We start from the raw sequence: 19,844 nt of genomic DNA, 5'->3' as shown, positions 1-19,844 counted from the left end.
ATATCAGAGATGCCAGGCAAGTGCTAGGGCTGCTGAAGCAGTACCATGGCCTTCTTCATAAATGAGAGGCAGGCAATTAAGAAAAGAGCAAGTATGACCCACTAATCACACCTGACTTCCTGGATGTTAGTGAGCGGCAAAAACTATAGTTTCCGGTGAGTGTGCTGTACAGTGTTGCATAGAGCTCTGGACTACGAATTGGGCCCATTGTGGTCATTTCCTACTTGCCAGGGGCTGTTTCTCATTGAACAATTTCTGAAACCCAATCCCCACAGAAGTTCAGTCTCATGGAGGTGCTCAGAAGATGAAATCAGGAGTGTTTGAAGATCATCCATAGTGACCTGCTTGGAGAAACATTTTATATCAATGAGCTGTCAGACTCCTTATGTCTGCATCCAACGTTAAGATTCTGTTAACAAAAGAGACCACATATATTTAGTGTCAAAGGCTTTATAACAGGAGTCAGAACGTCTGGCTCTGCTTCTGAATAGGTCCTCCGATTTCCAGTCCGTGGTGACTTCCAGAACAAATATCCTACAGTTATTCATAAATCAAGCAATACATTATGAGGAAGAATGCTGGCAAGACAGGCCCGTGTGGGCTCATACAATCCTCCTAAAATCAATTATTAATGAAGTCTTTGGCTTGCAGATGTTGTATGCAGGGATTGGTCTGGTGCCCACAATGTGATCTTTTGTTCCTATTTACAAATCAAGGCTATTGTAATCAATAAAGCCTTGTTAAACATTACTAAGGGAGAGAGGGGGTAAAAGGTGCAACGTGAATAACCTATTACACCTATGATTGTTTATCCCCTGATTTAAAATGTCCCTTTCTACTCTTGCTGGATTCTTTCACTGCTATGGTACATTCTTGCACTAAACATACTCTAATGCAGGTATTATTTATTTGTTTAAAATTCAAGGAAAGTCATTTCAGACTGATTCTCTGAACTGGCACTCGTTTTGTTACTAGACTAATGATTAAGGGTTTTGCCAGCAAGGATGAATTGGAAAACTGGGTGCTTCAGATGAAACTAAGACCAAGAAATAGTAACTAAATTGTTTATTGGCTTATGGCAAAAGCAATTAATTGAATAAGAATGTCTGGCATTTCAGTATTTGTTTTCAGTCAGAAAAATTCTTGCCTACTAAATGGACAGGTCTCTAGATAGATGCTCCGTATGCAGTTACAAAAGGTCAAGGATTAACTGAGAGCAGCTTTCCTGATGAAATCTTGTTCTACAGAACTTTACCATCTGAATGTGTTATTACTTGAATTCAGCTAAGATGCAGCTTTAGCTTAGTATGAACAACCATGGTGATAACAGGTAACCGTATAGGTAGCTCACTTGTCCAAATCCCTAGTCTAACACCTTTACATTTATTCATTCATTTAATCTTCACTACAACCTTATGAAATATGTTTTCTTACACTCCCATTTCACACATATGGAAATTGAGAAATTAAATATTTTGCCTCATCGTGGTAAACCCAGGCAACCTCTTTCCGGAACTCCAGAATTTAGCCAGGTGCCCCTCTAGTGGCATTTCCATTCTGTTTTTTACAGAGAACCTATTATATAGGGTGAAGCTTTGCATATTTAGAAACACAGATAATTCATATCTACTAACAGAATCTGATCTTCACCACTAGGAGATGCCGTAAATTGTCCAGTTTGATTGTGCCAAAAGTGACCCCTCACGCTATTCACCCCACGCAACAGGCTCTCTCTATATCCTGTATCACTTGACTCCCGCCTCAAAGACCTGGGGCCATGAAAAATGTCTTCTATGGGGCTGAAGGTGTAGCTCAGCAGTAAAGTGCATGCCTAGCATGTGCAAGGCCGTGGGTTCAAGGCATGTGCAGCCCCACCAAATAAAATGGTTTCTTCTATCTGTGTGCAGAATTCCACTCACTGCAGTTATGGTGAATACGTGTAACCCCTCTTCCTCACAATGCCCTTCAAAGATCTGGAAGAGTAATTATGCACAGTCTTAGATGGCATTCTTCCTGGCTCCTTGTTCGCCATTCTAGGGCTTTATATTGAGAGCCTATCTCTGTCCTCCGGGCTTTCTAAACTTTGGTGAGATCCCTTTTGATATGCAGGACTGAAAAAGAATACAGTTGTCAAAGACCCAAATAAGCCCCAAAGATGGCCCCATGACTGTAGGATGCTTCTTTCCATGCCACTAAGATGTCCTAAATATCCCCCACTGGACAGATGACCACTTCACATCACCCACCCACATCCAATTTACAACCCACCCTGATTCCAGCAGGCTTTTTACATATTCAGTCAAACTTGCCCCATTATGTATTTTTAGCTACCTTTTTAAAGAGAAATGTAAGATTAAATATTTAATCACTAATAGCCAGGTCCCTCCTCGAGCCTATAGGGGTGGGAGGGAGCAGAGGAGAAAGGAGGAGAATGGAGAGAAAAACATTACTCTGCATTCATTCTACCCCAGCAGTTCTTTCTATGTACACTAAAGAAATTCAAATAGCCAGTTAATTAGCTTACAGATATAATTAATTTTTTGAGAAAGTAAAAACAAAAAATAGTATTAGCACGGAGCTAAGCTGGACCTTGACATAAAGGTAACCAAAGCAAAAGTTCCAATAACTTTCATAGCCTAGGGCTATTTTCCTATATGGTTTCCCTTGTGGAAATGCAATCAATTAGTTGTTATAATTTTAGACATTTGTCAAAACAAGAGCCAGCATGTCACAGAGCCAACCTGAAGTTTGTGGTATGTGGGTCTTTTATTTTTTCACTTGTGACAGTTTGCATGCACAAGAGATTAAACCTAGGGAAACTGTTAATTGGCAATCTTAGCCAAAAGCCTGAATTTAGAGAATAAAATATCCCTTCAGGGGGCTGGGGATTTAGCTCAGCGGCAAAGCGCCTACCTTGCAAGCGCAAGGTCATGAGTTCAGTTCCCAGTACCGGAGAAAAACCAAAACCAAAAAAAAAAAAAAAAAATCCCTTCAGGACATCAGTAGCATCAATGAACACACAACCTCAAAAATAAGAGCATGATTATTCTTATTTTTACACAATTGTTCTTTATGTTGCAAAAAGTTTGTTAAAATAATGCATAGCTACATAATCCCACACACAAGCTACAATAGATTTTAATCTGTACATACCAAAGGAGTTTAAAATATTAGTGTGGTCAGAGATGTGTTTCCTTTTCCTTGCAAACTTTTTTCATAATCTTTTAAAATCACAGAATACATGTCAACTTTCAAAAGCAACCAAAAAAAGTGGAACATAGATTTTAAATAATAAGAAATAAACCGCTCAACTTTTAGAACGATATATTCCCCTTGCCTGTTTTTTCTTGGTTTGGTTTGGTTTGGTTTGGGGGTTTTTGGCTACAGGATAGAACCAACTGGTTTTAAATTATAATGTTAGTCATCTTTATTAGATGCTTTGAAATTTAGTGAGTTGACATGAAATCTGAAAGACATATTAGAAATTCCACTAAATATAGGTAAAAAAAAAAGGAAAAGTACCTTTTTTTAACTAGATAATTTAATTATAGTAACAGAAAAATTCACCCTGAAAATTCAGAGCATTCAACTGAAAATTCAGAGTATTCAACAAAAGAGATGAAAGCAGAATTTTTCTAAGAATGGTTTGTCCATGGGTAGTGAAATATATGTATATTTCAGGAAAAGAGCTATATATCTACGTCTGCACTTTCAGTTAAAGTTATCTGGCTTTCTGAAGTCTTTTGTTCTACCATCTTTTCTTTAACTTCTACATTTAGTAAAGCCACATGGTATGTGGTTTTCATTTCAGATATGTTTTGAGTATTTACTCAGTTGAAATTCATTGTAAAAGTGCAAATCAAAAGTAGATCATCTCAGCTCAGCAAAAGTCTCATTTTAAAAGATCAATTTGTGACCCCCAAATGGTAAAAATATGGATTCTAGTCATCTCCTCATTTTTAACATAAATAAATGTGTCCTTGAGATTTATGACCTAGGAGAAATCTTGTTTGCTATCCAGATGACTTGGGAACCCAGGAAGGAATGTCACTGGAGGAGGTTTTGGCAGGAGTTTGGAGTACAAAGCACAAAAAACACAAGGGGAGTTCGAAAATATTTGGAAAACTCAAAAACAATAGCATGTGTTAATTCTTAGCTGCTCTACGGCTAGCTTTCATTCTCTACTTCTTTTACCATTGAGGTCCATGGCAACAGAGTGACGAGGGACCCTGTGGCTTGCTTTCGTGGAAGATATTTGATTCTATGGTATGGTGTGGCTTAAGATGCTTGCATGTTTATTATGGCAAGGGAAACAATCTTATCTGTGATTTAAAACAGACATCTATGCTAAGTTTATGACTAGAGATCTCCTAACATAATCTCCACTTTCCAAGACAGAAACAATAAAAACAAAACAAAGAAACACTCCATGATGCAGAACTGCAGCTAAACATTTACACTCAATAAAACATATTGCATGAATAACTGATATTTAAACTAGTAATTTTGAAGATTATAAAGCTCCAGAGACATTTCTGGATTCCAAATGAAAACCCAGCATTAGGAGAGACCAAGGCAGAGGAGCTGTCAGAGACACAACGCAGAGGTGGCCTTCACGCTCTGCCTGCTTAGATTTCTGGTTCCCAAGGGCCTTAAAAAACTGCAGAACCACTAACTTTGAATGAATTCACTAAATAATTATTGCTGAAGATATCTCAGACACAAGTAAATTCTTTGTAAATACAAATGTAAATTGTATTTAAATAAATACAATTTGTGTAAATTCTTTTCAAATACAAATGTATTGTAAATTCTTTTCAAATACAAATGTATTTAAATATATAAAAGTCAACCTATGGGGCAGGGAGAGCTTTTAAGGGAAATTTTCAGCAAATTAAATGAGTACATTTTTTAAAACATTCATCAGCCTCTTATCATTTTTGAATCACTCTCTCCCCTGAAAGGTAAAGCCATATATCCCAAGCTCAGTGGCACCAACCTTGACCTCTCTTCTTCCATTCTTTTCTTTATGGTTGCCCCATGTTCAGTCAGTTAACAAGTTCCCTTTGTTCTCTCTCAAGCAAGTGTGTTTCAAGTTCGTCCCTTCTTTTGCACTCTCCCAAGAGCTGTTCTTACCCAAGGTCTTATCAGTTCTCCACCTGGATCCTAGGGGTGTGATTCTGAAAGCCAAAACAAACAAATAAACAAGAAAAACAGATCTTCACTCACTTATTCAAATGACTTTACTGGTGTCCCAGTCTTTATGGTCTACACTGCTCAGGGCATCTGAAATGTGTGTTGTCCTAGGCCCTGCTGTCTCTGCATCCACCTCCAGTGTGGAGCCATCCTCTATCATTGCACAAACCCACATACCTCTGCGCCCCTGTGCATATGCTTCAAACACCCTTCGTCTCAAGCATTTCTACAATCCTGGAATTATTTCCCCTCCCACATTTTCTGCTTGACTTCCACACATCCTTCTAGACTCATGTCAATCTAATACAGACAAGACACAATCACAGGGAGATTCTCCAAAGAATGATTTATTTTTTGCACTGCAAGGAGAATACACATGGCAGAGTAACCTAGGGGCCTAGTCAAAGGGATTGAGACAAGGGAATGTTTTCAAGGACGAAAAGGAGGGGGATTAAAACAGATACTGTCAAACAGTTTTCCTTGGCCTCAATGATTAATAACAAGTGGTGGCATTTCAAGGTTGGACAGATAGTTGCTGGGAAGTTACCCTTGTAGAAAGATTCTTTGCTGAATGTTGCAGTGACCTTTGTGATTCTGACAGTGTCTCTGTGATGGTTATCAGACAATTAGGTATAACAATCCTTGACACAGCTCCAATTTGATTCAGATAACTGTCACATTTCGTACTCAGCAATTGTTATCCCCTTGTAAATTCTTTCATGGTGTCCTTAAATTGAGTACAAATTCCTTTCTTTTTGCAGACTCAACCCATTACATAAGCCTTCTTTTAAGCACGTATTTCATTACATCATACTCGTTTGACTGGTTCGTTGTCTTTACTGTCTTGCATAGTGAGGTCTTCGGGGACAGTGATTCTTGTGCTTCATTTTGGCATCACAGAGTTTAGCTAGGACTTAACAGAACTCAATGCACTCTTGAAGAATGAATAAATAAAAGGATACATCAAAGCATGTTTAGTTTAGAATATATGTGCTGGAAACTTCAGAGAAGGAGTTTAGCAGACAAAAGTAGAGACTTACAGCTGGTGGGTAAGTTAATCCCAGATCCAGTTCCCAAAGTCATATATTCATTCATACATGCATTCATTTATTTCACAAGCGTTTGCTCAGTGCCTACCGTGTTTACGCACTATCCTAGGTGCTAGAGTAGCACAAATAATAAAATACACTTCCTGCTCTGAAGGATTCCAGGAGATGCAACAGACAAGAGCTGGGGCCTGGTAGCAGTTGAGGGGAATGGTGTACACCCTGGGCAGAGGTTTCTGTCTCAAAAGTGTCTTGCAAAGCTAGAGGAAGGCACAGCTGGTTGTGGGAGATAGTACATGCAAATGCCACGGAGGTAAAGAAGTTTGTTACAATTGAATGGAATGGGTATAATTTAAGGCAACATGGTTATAAACTCACACTCAAAAAGATACACTTATATTGAAGTCTCAGTTCCTTACCTTTGTCCCCGTGGGGATGTTAAACCTTCTGTAAAGTGGAGGTAATAATACTATCTACCTGATGAGAGTGTTGTAAAAGTTATGTAAGTGTGATACTAACAAAGCCATGATCGGAGGTGCTTGGCACCATTTGAGAGCCCGAGGAGGAAGAGGATGGTTGCTGACACTGCCACACAGAACTGCACGAGATGAGTTGGAGCTGGTCTGAGAGGGCCTTGTGCACCACGCCAGAAAGTTTTAACCTGTAGTAGCTCACTGAAAACCCTGAAAGAATTTTCAGTAGCAAAATGTAAATGATCAGATTCACATCTTCAGATCTCTGTTAGCTATGTCAAGGATGACATTAAAAATTAGCAAAAGATGATCAGTATCTGCAGACCTGAGACAGTTGGGCCACAGTGAGGTCAGGACGGGATCCAGTGATGTAGAGAAGCAGAACCAACAGGACTGAGCCACCTACAGTAGTACAACAGAAAAGAAACTCGGTGGTGATCCTTAGACATCTGGCTCCAGTCTGATGACGGAAGTGGGGGAGCTTCTAAGGAAGAGAGGACACATAGCAGATAGAGACTTCTTGAAGGAAAGTAAGAGTTTTATGTTTGGTGCTGAGTTTCAGAGCCTGGGAATATGTAGGCAGAGCTGCTGGAAAGCTATTAATAAATGAATCTGGTGCCACCAGATACAGAAAAGCAAATACATATTACTTATTATTACTTCAAGTGATGGATATATGTATGGGAAAGTAGGTAGTGTATATCTGAAAGAGGAGATTAACAGGTAGTCATGTAACTATATCATGGGGACACAATATCTTACCAAACTCTCTACTTTAGAGACTTTGAGTCAATTTCAAAGATGCCTAGAAGGAACTCATCCTGTGCTTCAGCCAGCCCTTGGGAGAAAAGATGTGCTTCCCCTTTTCTGTAAGAACGAAAGTTCCATAAGAGGAAGGAACTTTGTCAGTTTTGTTCATTACTATGTTTCCACCTCTTAGCAAGAACCTAACACACATTCAATACTCAATTAGGGTTTGTTTAATAAGTTGTACAAAGGATGAGATTTTCAAATAAATAAAATCTAAATTGTGACATTAGCTGAGAGGACTGCCACACCATGCTTTCTAAAACCTCCCCCTGTAGCTTTACCATTTTCATTTTTCTCCTACCTGATCTGTTCCACATACCTTTATTGGTTTTTGTCTGTCTTCCCATTCCCACGTGAGCTCACTAACCACTGTCTATTCTCACTGCTCGGTCCCTGGTGCCTAGCATAGTGCCTGGCATCAAGCAAGCAGATAAATGGGGTTGCATGAATGTTATGGTTTGTGTCTGGATGTCCCCCCAAAGCCTCATGCAGTCATGGGTGCAGACTTCTAGAGTTATGATTGATCCATGGTCCAAAGTTGGAATTATGGATGTGAGTGCTACACCCGCCCTGGGGCAGGTAGTTTGCATACAGTGTAAGAGAGGGAAAGAGGCTTGCTCTTCCAGCTACCGCTCCTCCCTTTTGCTCTTGCTGCTTTTGCTATCTTCTACCTCCATGAATGGTTGCCCTGTGCCATGTGCCACTCTGCCTTGGAGCCAGCTGAGTATGGACTGACACCTCCACAAACAGTGAGCTAAATAAACCTTTCCTTCCTTAACTTTGGGCATCAGGTATTTTGTCTCAGCAATGAGAGAAAAGTAATGAAAACAATGAATAAGAGAAATTAAGTTAAAATCTGGCTTACATATTAGAGCCATGTCACTGATCAAGTTCTTTTTTTGTTTGTTTGTTTGTTTGGTTGGTTTTTTTCCAGTACCGAGAATCAAACTCATGACCTCACGCTTGCCAGGCAGGTGCTGTGCCACTGAGCTAAATCCCCAGCCCCCTCACTGATCAAGTTCTTTTCCACATATGCAGTAAATTCTTTTTCTCCTACCTCGTGATTGAAGTAGAGCAGGAAGGCTTTCCTCGTCTTTCTCTTCCTCCCCAAATGAGGCATATTACCCACAAGATGCACAAGAGTCCCATTAGAATGAACTGGCTTATCTGAGCAGTGCATGCTAGGAAGTATTTCACTTGCCTTTTCTATCTCTTAACTATTTTTCCTTTCTGCCACAAGATTCAGATTCTGAGACAGGAAAGAGACCTCAGTGACAGCTGCCTCAGCATTCTAAAACTATCAGTTCTATTTTTACTTTACTCATTAGAGGTCTTTTTTTCCTGCAGCATCTTTTAATAAGGCCTTAGTAAGAAAGACTCAAGGAACAATCAAAAGTTTAATGACTTCTGGACTTCATTTCTCCTCTAACTGTGTAGGCTGTGTCTGTACAATGATTACCTGAGTGTCCATTCTCAACTAACTCTTCTGTGTGAGAGGGACACAAACAAAAATAAATGTAACTTCTGGGGAGAAATGGCCCTATGTATCCCACACTACATGAGTACTGTATAGTCAATAACTCTCTTAAGCTTCAGAACATACTTATAAGATAGATTCTTCTTTTAATCCTTCTTTTTATAGAAGGAAAAATTGAGCTCCAAAGAGTTCAGTAGCTTCCCCAAAAGCACACATCTAGAGAATTGACAGTGCCAAGAATTGAAGCCAGGTAGTCTGATGACATTAAAGCTCTGAATCTTAACCACTGTGCTTAATACCATAGGCATATAAGCAAGGCTCAGGGATTAACAAAGAATTGTGTCTTGTGTTCACAACACATAACATTGATTTGTAACTATCCCAAAGGTGGATTTTATTTATTGATAGCAACACTGGGAACGGGAAGGGAGAAGACCATGTGTGACACAATTGAGTAAATTTCCCAGCTTGTCAGCTCCCAGGGTTCAGATAAGAACTTGCACAATCTTGTACATTTCAAACAACTGTGTGTTTTATTGCCTGAATAGCTAGCTTTCTATAAAACCAATGGGCCTGCTTTCAAAATGTGTTTCTTTGAAAGTGACCATTAAAGAATGAATCTCCTGAATGAGCCAGAGATAAAACTCAGTGGTTCGGCTCTGTAAGGAAATAGAGCAGCTGCACTAGAAGACATCCACAGGGGATGCTGGTGAGATGGTCAGATGCACCAGCAGGCTTTGGCCAGGAAACACACTTCAGCAGTAGAGGGTGGGACAGGCAGCTTTCCTCTCTGGAGTGACCAGAATAGCAGTCTAGTCTCCGCCTGATCCCAGTGGCAGAGCACAAGTGTCTATGTCCAGAGCCATGAGAACATGTGTGTCTCATCCACCCACATTGCTTGGGCTGGGTGATACTGGCCCCTGTGGCCGGCCAGCCCATGGCTCAGTGCATCTGTGAAGGTTTCTTTTATGCTCCAAGTGCTATGCTCCCACCTGGGGATTCAGTGGTGAATAAGACCAGATGGGAATCCGTCCTTTCAGAGCTGTTCTGTATTGGAGACAGAATTGAATCAAATCATCTTACCTGTAAATATATTATTATAAGTTCAAATAATTCTAGGAAGCCAAGAAACAGGGACCTGTAAGAGGACAGAATCCAGGCTCCACAGACAATCCAACACTAACAGAAACATGAACCGAGGCTGAATGATCAGGTGGTGGGGTAAGGGTGGACCTCCAGGGAGAGGGAACAGTACATGCAAAAGCCCTGTGGTAGCAAGGCCACCACTGGGCAAGACAGCATCTTTGTGCACATTAGAAAAAATATACCACTTCCTTCAGACCCTTTGCTTCTATTAGAAAATTGTCATAATTTACTAATTTGGGGGCTGGGGATTTAGCTCAGCGGCACAGTGCCTGTCTGGCAAGCACGAGGTCGTGAGTTCGATTCCTGGTACCAGAAAACAAACAAAAAAAAAGAATTTACTAATTTTGTGTTAAAACAAGACTTTTTATAACAATTTTCAAGAAAACTGTTGTTTATACAATTGTACATTAGCTGGAATATTAATGGCATAATACTACCCTGCTTGTTACCATAGTGACCCGTCATGTGTGGCAACTGAGCACTTACAATGTGGCTGGCCAAAACTAAGAGGCTTTATAAATACAAAGCACACATTAGATTTTAAAGATTGGGGGGAGGGGAAGAATATAAAATATCTCTGTTTTTTTATATTGATTGCATGTAAAAAAGACATTTGAATAAATTGGGTCAAATAAAATACTCTCAGACTTAATTTCATTTTTTTTACTTGTTTAGGTGACTACAAGAATATTTAAGATAACATACGTGACTTACATTTCTAGCAAGTTTCTTTGGAAAAGCACTGGTACGTCCTTCCATGGGGTGGCCCTGGGTGTCACACAACCGGGCAAGCGATGCCGTGCACCTGGTTGACAGGAATGGGCACGACTCACAGGACAATTAAAAGAGGCGACAGTCACAGCCCGACCAAGCACAGGAGGCGAGGGGTGAGGTACCACGTGGCCCGGCCAGCCCAACTCTGTCTCCTGAGTCTGGAGAATCTGGCAAGCCTCATCCTTTGTTTCACAATTGATGACATTTCCCGGGGTTAGAAGTCTGTTTCATCTGAAAAAGAGAGACAAGTAAGATAACTTGGCCCACAAGGGGCACAAAGTCAGCGCAGCAGAAGACAGAGGCAAGCAAGTGGCCATGCAGTCCGGCAGGAAAACGCTGTGACTTCCTGGGCTGAGCCCCTAGTGCTAAGTACTCAGGTGCTGTTGTAGAGAGAGGAGCCTGCTCAAACAGTGCAGGGATCTCAGCAGTGCCTGCACGTCAGTCCTGAGACAAATCATCAGGACCCACCTTCCTGACACTGCTTTCCTGCACAGGGTGGCACAGGCAAGGCAGCGACCAGAGACCACGGTGCCCTCCCTCTTCTGAACCCGGGGGCCTCTCCCTCTCCACATGCGGTTGCTTCGTGTCAGTGCACACAACTCTCACTAGCATCCAGGATGAGAACAACGTGTGTCTTTTATCACACCTTCCGATAAGAGAAGAAAGCAGCCAGCTCCCTTAGGGATTCTGCAAAAAGGGGCAGGCAAAGTCTTCACTCGACAACACCGAGGACTGAAGTTGTGGAAACCAGGCACTGGACACAGACTAAAGGATTTGAATTCTGGAGCACAGATCTTGTCTTCGTTTCCAAGAGTTTCCATTCACACTCAGATGAATCAAAGAACAGTTCTAAAATATCAGTGACACCAATTATAGTCCTATGCCAGACACTATACCAAGTCAGGTACCCTTATTAGTTCATTTCAGTCTCTTAAAAAATTTACAAAATGTGCAGAGCTGTATCTGTTCTACAAGTGGAAAAACGGATTCACAGAGAAGTTAATGATTTACCAAACCTGCTCAGAGATGATAGAAAATGGGCCACAGAGGGCTGTATGCAAAAGAGCAGGCTGCTCTGTAATTCGGGGAAAGGAGGATGTACGTGTCCTGCTACACACCCCAGACTTTCTAAAGCAGCGAAGGCAGACCCCTACTTCCTCCAGCTCTCACCTGCTCTCAGCTGCTCCTGGTGTGGTGCGGGCGGAGGTGGGAGAGGCCTGCATAGGAGGCCGGCAAGGAAGCTGTCGCCAGTCTCACCGCGGTCCTGGGAGCACTCCTAGTGTTGCTGCTCTATCCAAGACAGCAATCTGCTAAAAAGGAAGGGTATCCCACTTGGAGCTAGACCAAGAAGTTAGATTCTTAGGTTTTATGTTGACTTGTTCAGTATTCCAAATAAAGGCATATAGCTCTCTGAAAATGTTCCCTAACCCAGGAAATGAAAAGGTAAGTAAAGCTGACTATCCCTAACACACTTCCTCTAACGCTCTGTGATCCACGAACAAACACTAAGCGAAGGCTTTCTCTAGCAGCTGCTGAACTACCAAGAATCTGGCACTGTGAGCGCAGGTCTTGTCCCTCTGCACCGCTGTCGCATGACTTTTAAGTATTGGTGACTGCTGAAACACACTCTCCTTTATAAAAACTTGCTCACTTAGAAATTAATGATAAATTACACGGAAAGATTATTTTCAAGAATGAACAAAGTAGGTTTAAGGAGACCTGAGTTCTGGAGCTAGCTAAGCCATTTCTTCCTTACGTTTTCTTGAATCAATGCCTATCTTTGGGCATCAGCCCATGTGTCAAGTGGGACCATATTAGAATGACACAAAGACACAAACAGGACATGCCCTGAAGAGAACAAAGTTGGCCCACATGTGTGCCTGATTGTTTCCATTTTAATTGTTCATTTATCAGATTGAAATAGTCGTATTAAATATAAACAGGTAAAATATGTGCCTGGTCCCTGCTTCTCTCCAAGAGCTTTGTACTCATTGGATTGCTAAATAGACATTACAGAAGACCGTTTTGGACCCAGCTTCTGTCTCAGGTCCTAACAGACTGGAATAGAAATCAAAATGGAGTCATTCACCTTTCAGTTCCACATCACCAAGCTGCAACTCACTAAGGTGATTTCTCAGCTCCTTGAGAAATCAAGCCTAGAAAGATAACAGCCAAAGGGCCTGAAGAGGCCACTTCAATTAGAATGAAAGTGAAATCCTTCAGCCTGGCCCTTACACACACAGAGAGAAAAAAGAAAACTGAAGCAACCTGCTATAAATTAGTCAGTTATTTTTGTATTGTCCTGTTCCCATCACAGAAGAAAATAACTTTGAAATGACGAATCTGCTTTTTGTTCTTCATTTCTGCTTTTTTTCAGCCCTCTTCTGTCGAAAATGCGAAGTTCCCCACTCTGCCCATGGAAACACGTATCCTGGCCTATGGAAGAAAATGCTGCTCCGTTTCAGAATTGAAAACAGGTACAGTTAAAGTACTTAAATTGTAATTTTGTCCTGTAGCAGTCCACTTAAACTTTACACCAACACTATGAAGTGGATGCTGGGACTGTCTATATTTTATACTCAGGAAACAAAGGCAGCAACAGACTGAGTGAATTTTCCAAAGACACCGCTGCCAAGGTGCCAGATGGCTTTGACCCCGGCAAAGCTTCTCCCCACCACTGTAGCTCAGCGATCAGTCCACAGGGCTCAGAGCTCTGGGTGCCAAACGTATACCCACCCTCCCCTTGTTAGAAAAAGGAGAGACAAATCTGTCTAAAGAGAAACAAGAGCATTGGAAATTATAGATGTTGAAGTATTCAACACAATGAGAAATAGGTTGCTGTTTCTAGGGATTGTTGACTCAAAATGAAGTAATCTTAAAATCTTCAGAGTGACTCATTTTCTTTCATTCAACACATCTGATTTTAAAACATAAAACAATGTGCAAAGTGGCTTCCCTGTTGATTTCTTACAGAGAACCTAAATTGGATGGTGTGTGTACACATTAACTGCCAAGGTCACGGTACAGTGAGACAGCTGCCAGTGTTGCATGGGAAGTAGTGCCAAGCCGCCTCTACTCTGCCTATTGGAGAGACCTCTCCTAATACCTCCAGGTGTCTCACAGCCCAATCCACAGTGAGAGATGCCTATGGGCCCCTGTTCTACACAAACAGGCGCTGGCGCCACTTGACGTCAGCAGCAGCATTAGCACGCCAGGCAGGAGGCCTAATCTTTGTGCAGATAACCTCTGCTGCAGACCAAGCCTCTGCCAACACGCAAGCTGGGCCGCCCTGACCTCCTACACTGACCTGACCTCTCCAGATTGCTCTTTCAATGTACCCGCTGCAGTGACCTTGTTAGATTCCAGAAGGCATAGCCCTGGGGCCCAGATACAGACTCCAGAAGCAGACTGCCTGGGGAGGAGGCAGGCTCTGCTGTGCCCAGCTGTGTGACCCCGAGTGAGCCCCTGGACCTCCCCAGGCCTCAGTTCCTCATCTGCAAAGTGAGGCTTAATGACAGCACCCCCTCGGGAGGACACTGAGGGGCTAAATGGGAACACATCAGACCCTCAGAGCAGTGGCTGATGTGGAATATGCAAGAGCTGCCATTATTGCCATCCAGAGGATTTCAGGACCAGTCACCCCAGTGTCACTTTTCCCTGGTCCACATCTTAAGATAACACAACTGTATCATTCTTTTCTTCTGATGTAATTCATATATCATAAAATTCACCATCTTAAAGTGTAAAGTTCCCTTATTTTTAGTATATTTGCTATGTTGTTCACCCATCACCACCATCTAACCCCGGGTGCCTTCGTCACCCCCAAAAGAAGCTCTACACAACAGTAGTTAGTTCTAGGCCCCTGCCCCACACTGTTACACCCACCAATCTACTTGCAATCTACAGATTTGCCTACCTGGGACATTTCACATAAATGCTCTCCTACAACAGGTGGCCTTTTGTGACGAGGACACCAGCAGAAAAGAAGTCCTTACACAAAATAGTAGGACTCCACCACCCCTCCCCCCAAAATAACAAAGCATCAGCTCCACTGCTCTTAGTAACAGCTCTCAGTGGGCTGACAGGAGGAGGCTCAGCTTGATTCAGGGTTTTGAAACATTTTAAGCTTTGAAGCTCATTTTCCATCCCACGTAACACAACAGAGATACAGCACAGCAGGCCTATTGTTCCATCCTCCTCTTCCCTCATCGTGTCAACAGGGTCTGCTGAATGCCCAGATGACTAGTCTCATTACTAATTACCTCCCCCGCTAGGAGACAGACTCCTTCAGACCTGACCTATCGGAGGAGACTTGAGAAAATCTTCACAAAATGATAAACTGCTTCCAACCCAAAGGATCCCAGAAACTCCGTGGGTTTAAATGACACCAGTAGTGGCTCTTGCTTAAATAAAAATATACTGAGGCCATCTTTTGCCCTGATGGGTGCTATTGAATTGCTTAAAAGGAAGAAAATCCCACCATGGCTCTTAGAAAGAAAAAGACAGTGCAGAATAAAAGATATCTCAAATGTATTCCCGAGTTCTCAAATCCCTGAGGCCTCTTGACACATGGTCCTAGGGGAGAATCACAGCAAGGAGAAGCAGTAGCTTCAGCCAACTGTCCATCCATGAACTAACAGAAGAAAGTGAGCACAGCCTCAGCCTCCGGACTCTCAGACCTCTCCCTCCAGGTGGCCAGTGAGCCACAGAGAGCCGGGGGCAACAGCCCACCAGTCCAGGCATCACAATCAACAAGGATTCTAATTTTAGGGAAACCCATTAAAGACACATGTTCATGAAAAGCACGGTAAGCCAGATTTATATTTTGTAGCTGAACCTTTTCGGTAGCTGGGTATAAACACTATGACTATTTGGTGTATTATGGTGATTGTGTTCATTGCCCAACTATGGGACTAGATAATTTTATTCGGAAGAAGATAGTAAAAATACAATAGACTTGGACCCAAATCATCTAGTTTAAATTTTGATTCATTCACTCAGTACCATTGTGAGGTTTGAAGACTTTTCTTTCTAAAAGCAAAACAACAATAGTCCCCATGACCCTTCCAGAACTGAGAGTCTCTCACCATTGAACTAATAATACCGTGTTGCACCATCGTGAAGTATTACAGGGCAGAACTCCTGAAGTCACATTGAAGCTCGAGGAAAGCTAACGCATGTGGTGACTTCTGCCCCACTGAGCAGCGGGCAGGAGTTCTCAAGCTCACCAGGGCTTGAGAACTGAATAAATTCTCCTGACAGCTACTGCTCTTTAGTCAAGTCAGTCAAATCATTTGGGTAAAATGAAAGCTTTTTTTTTTTTTAAAGTAGCAGTGGATTGATAACAAAGACGCACTTATGGCCCTTGATTTTAATTGTCACAGAGACAGTGCATTCTGACTTCTCTCTAGGAAAACCAACATTCTGAAGGTTTCGGGCTCTAGGCTGACTGACAATCAAACAACAGGAATGAGGAGTGGCAGAGCATGAAACAGAAGCTATGTGACTAGTACCTGAGGAGCACAGGGCTAATTATAACAGGGACCTAACGCTGAGCTCCATTTTTATGGGTCATGCACAGTGCTTCCCTATTTGAGGACCTGGAAGAGGTTGCTTTGTTATCCAAGTGGACCCTGCCTTTCCTGCCAACAGCTAATGCTCCCAGTGCCCAAGTGACTTCTCTGATTACATGATTAGTCTGGCCAACTGGGATTTCTGTCTTCTAGGTCAGCTTTCTTTATCAAAGGACCCAGTGGTGATCTCTGCACATTCTTCCTTCACAGTACCAAGTCTACCCATTACAGTGAGGTCATATTATACTCTGGCCCAGTCTGAAAGGATCTTGAGTCCTACTGTACGTACTGTGACTATTCATGAGGCTGGGCGTTGCCTTTTATAACTTCTCAAGAGTTACAGCTCCAAAGTACAGCATGAAAACTCAGGAACAGATCTGTAAATCACACAGTTTACATGCAAACGTGTTCAAACTGCCCCCTGGGATTAAGCTCAGCTTGCATTTCCAACTTATAAAAGGGGACCCACACCAGTAGAAATCGTGAATTGAAAGCAGACCCTATTCCATTTGGGCTTCCTTTCTATCCCAGAGATTTTCACATGGTTTTGTTTCACAATCCATGTGAACAAAACCAGATAGATCAGCTTTCATTGTAGCCAAAATATTTCGCAGGAGCTGACGAAAAATTTTCATCATGAGGCAGATAAGACAGTACACATGATGTCAAAACAAGGTCAAGCAAACTTGCAGTTAAACAAGCAGTTCTCAGTTGTATGTTTTGAATATCCCTCTCTTCACTTGTAAGAAGTAGAACTTTTTAGGCATTCACTGACAAGCAAATGCTCAAAAGTAAGACTCTCACCTCCTCTGCCTATGTTCATAAGCTTATATCTCAACAATATTTAATGAGTCCCCTTGGACACTCTGACACTGAAGTCTTCACAGCTGGGAGGGCAAAACCCAGGTTCTCCTTGAATCCGGTCATGACGAGGCTTGTGGGTGGGTATTATCCTTTACACAAAAGCAGGTGCTGGAATTTTATGTCAGCTGGTCTCTGTTTTTCAAAGAATCATGGTGACCCTTTTTAACGAATGTTAGATAAGAATTATCAACAATCCTGGCAACAAGGTCAAAAATGAAAGGTGTTAGGCAGGAATTTGCTAGTTAGTGTCATTCATGAATCTACTGTTCTCACTACTAAAAATTCATTAATCCTTATTTTCCTGGGTTGGGGGGAGACTTCTGCTAATAATATGCAAGGAAGCACTGAAAAGACTTGACTGTATTATTTAAGAGTACTCAGAAGAGGCGTGGTATATACAATTGAAAACAAGGCTAAATGCTTGCACAAGTCTTTCTGCAGAGACTGCAAATGCTGCCTTTTGCTTTTCAGAGCAAAGGCTCCTTGATACAGACCACTAACCAGACACCTAGTCCAAAATGGTACCTGATAGCTCTATTTCGGCCAGAGGTTTTCCAACCTGCAGCCACTGCCCTTGGATCCAGGTAATTCTTTGTCAGGGGTTATTTCCTACACATTCTAGGTTGCTTACCAGCACCCCTGCCTCTTCTTGCCCCATGCCAGTAGCAGTCCCCCTGTTGTAACAAACAAAATGTCTTTCAGATACTGCCTGGTATTTTTGAGGGTACAAAATCACCCCTGGTTGGCAATCCTTGATTGAAATGAGAAGAGTTTTTCAAGAATAATGTGCCTGAGTCAGTTTAGATGATCTGAAATGGATTTCTAGCCATTAAAAATCATACTTTACATTATAGAAACAAAGGATAGTGAAGTCTGGATAAAAATCTAGGAGATTCTAACCCAGAGTCCCTGCCAATGCATCACAGTCTTGCTTTGTAAACTCCTGACTTACCTAAAAGAATGAGATGAATTATATTTATTCTTCTTAAGATGTAGCATTCACTAGACTAATCAACAAAATAAAAACGAACTAAATTGTAGGCTAAGTAATAAAGCTAGTTCAAATTTTGCTTTGAGTATTCTAGAACAGATTGCTGCTGATAAAATCAGGTGGGGGAATCAACTTCATGAGTTTCTGCTCTAATCTTATAAAGTTGGCTGCTAGTTTGTACTTTTTCTCTTTTTTTTACTATTTATACCCTCATAAATTGTACAAGTGTTTCAAGTTGTGCTTTATGGATGTCACAGCTAAAATTCTGTGTCCAAAGGCTTTGACAAGTCAAAGAACTTCTTTATATTACCTGTCTCTCCTTCCTTCCTCTCCACCCAACACAGCCGTGTACATGCTTTTCTTGGCTTTAGTAACCTAATTTTTAATGTAACTATTAATTTTCGCCTATAGGAATGGTCGTGCCTTTTTCTTTTCTTCTTCTTCTTTTAATTTTTTTGAAATCAGAATCCCTCTCTTCAACTAATTTTTGGACAGAAGCTCAACTTGTGAAACAAGGTGCCTCTCTTCTCATACCTAGAGCTATCTTTGAAGCAGTTTGAGATGCCCAACATAGAGAAATGAATTAAATATTTAAATCCGGGCTGGGCATATAGCTCAGTGGCACAGTGCCTGCCTGGCAAGCGCAAAGTCCTGAGTTTGAGTCCCAGGACAAAAAAAATTAAACCTATGGTTTAGGCTCCCCTCATTTAATGGTAATTCTCCTCCACTGAGGAAAACTGAGCTGAAAATTCTAGCTCCATACTCACCTGGTTTCAAGAGCACTGAGGGAGAGAGAAAAACAGAAGGTAAAATGAGGCCTGTTGACAAATTTTGACAACTAAATTTTGAAATTATTTCCAGACTTAAACGAAGTAGCAGATGCCTTCCTAAAATAAAAAAAGTCCCAAGTAAAGTAAATATATATGCATTTTTTATGAAGAAGGTACCCTGGATATGTAAAATATGGTTAGTAGAAAAAACTGAGATGGCAGGTGCTTAAATTCCTGGCAGATTTTCCATTTCCAGTCAAACAAACACTAACAGTACCTCTCATAACTGCATGTAACATCTGACGTCGGAGCCCCAGGATTATCCCACTTTGAAGTTGCTCAAACAAATAGAACAAGTCACACCTGGCAGGCGTTGATACATGCAAGGTGTGGGGTGGAGAACGGCACTTTCTTGTGTTCAGTTCTTGCAGTCAAGAGAATGGGCTGGTTTTCTAGAAATTCTTCAGGGCTGATCAAGTTTATGTTTATCCAGATAAAAGACAGTGTTAAAGATTGGTTTACTTGAGGCAGAAGTTGCTTTTGGAGAAGCAGCAAGCCTCTATCCAATTTTCTCTTGCGTTTAATCTAGACTCCTTAACACTGGGGGTAAATGTTTATTTTCTTTTCTATTGTGACTTATCACTTCCTATAGGCTCCATTTCTTCATTTTATTTCTCAGAATCTTAGTTTATAGCTGAAGAATTTACAAATACTAAAGCCAATC

The 19,844-nt window shown here is 41.5% G+C and overlaps 1 long non-coding RNA gene across 4 annotated transcripts in view; it reads right to left on the bottom strand.

Annotated features, from left to right (window-relative positions):
* The window catches only part of LOC102005183, a 37,439-nt gene extending 25,354 nt beyond the window's left edge, over nucleotides 1-12,085 (bottom strand). For 3 of the 4 annotated variants that reach the window (XR_001235171.1, XR_001235170.1, XR_261965.2), the window contains exons 1-3: nucleotides 11,569-12,085; nucleotides 10,863-11,153; nucleotides 5,000-5,180 (exon numbers count right to left, since the gene is read on the bottom strand). This is a non-coding gene — a long non-coding RNA (uncharacterized LOC102005183). Of the gene's footprint in view, nucleotides 1-4,999; nucleotides 5,181-9,512; nucleotides 10,050-10,862; nucleotides 11,154-11,568 lie in introns of those variants that run through there. The other variant, XR_261966.2, reaches the window with a different exon arrangement.
* Nucleotides 12,086-19,844: the final 7,759 nt, after the last annotated feature.

The sequence above is a fragment of the Chinchilla lanigera genome, unplaced genomic scaffold, assembly GCF_000276665.1.
Source record: "Chinchilla lanigera isolate Chin_1 unplaced genomic scaffold, ChiLan1.0 scaffold00038, whole genome shotgun sequence".
In the NCBI taxonomy this organism is placed as follows: domain Eukaryota; kingdom Metazoa; phylum Chordata; class Mammalia; order Rodentia; family Chinchillidae; genus Chinchilla; species Chinchilla lanigera.
This window is presented reverse-complemented; position numbering and strand designations above follow the sequence as displayed.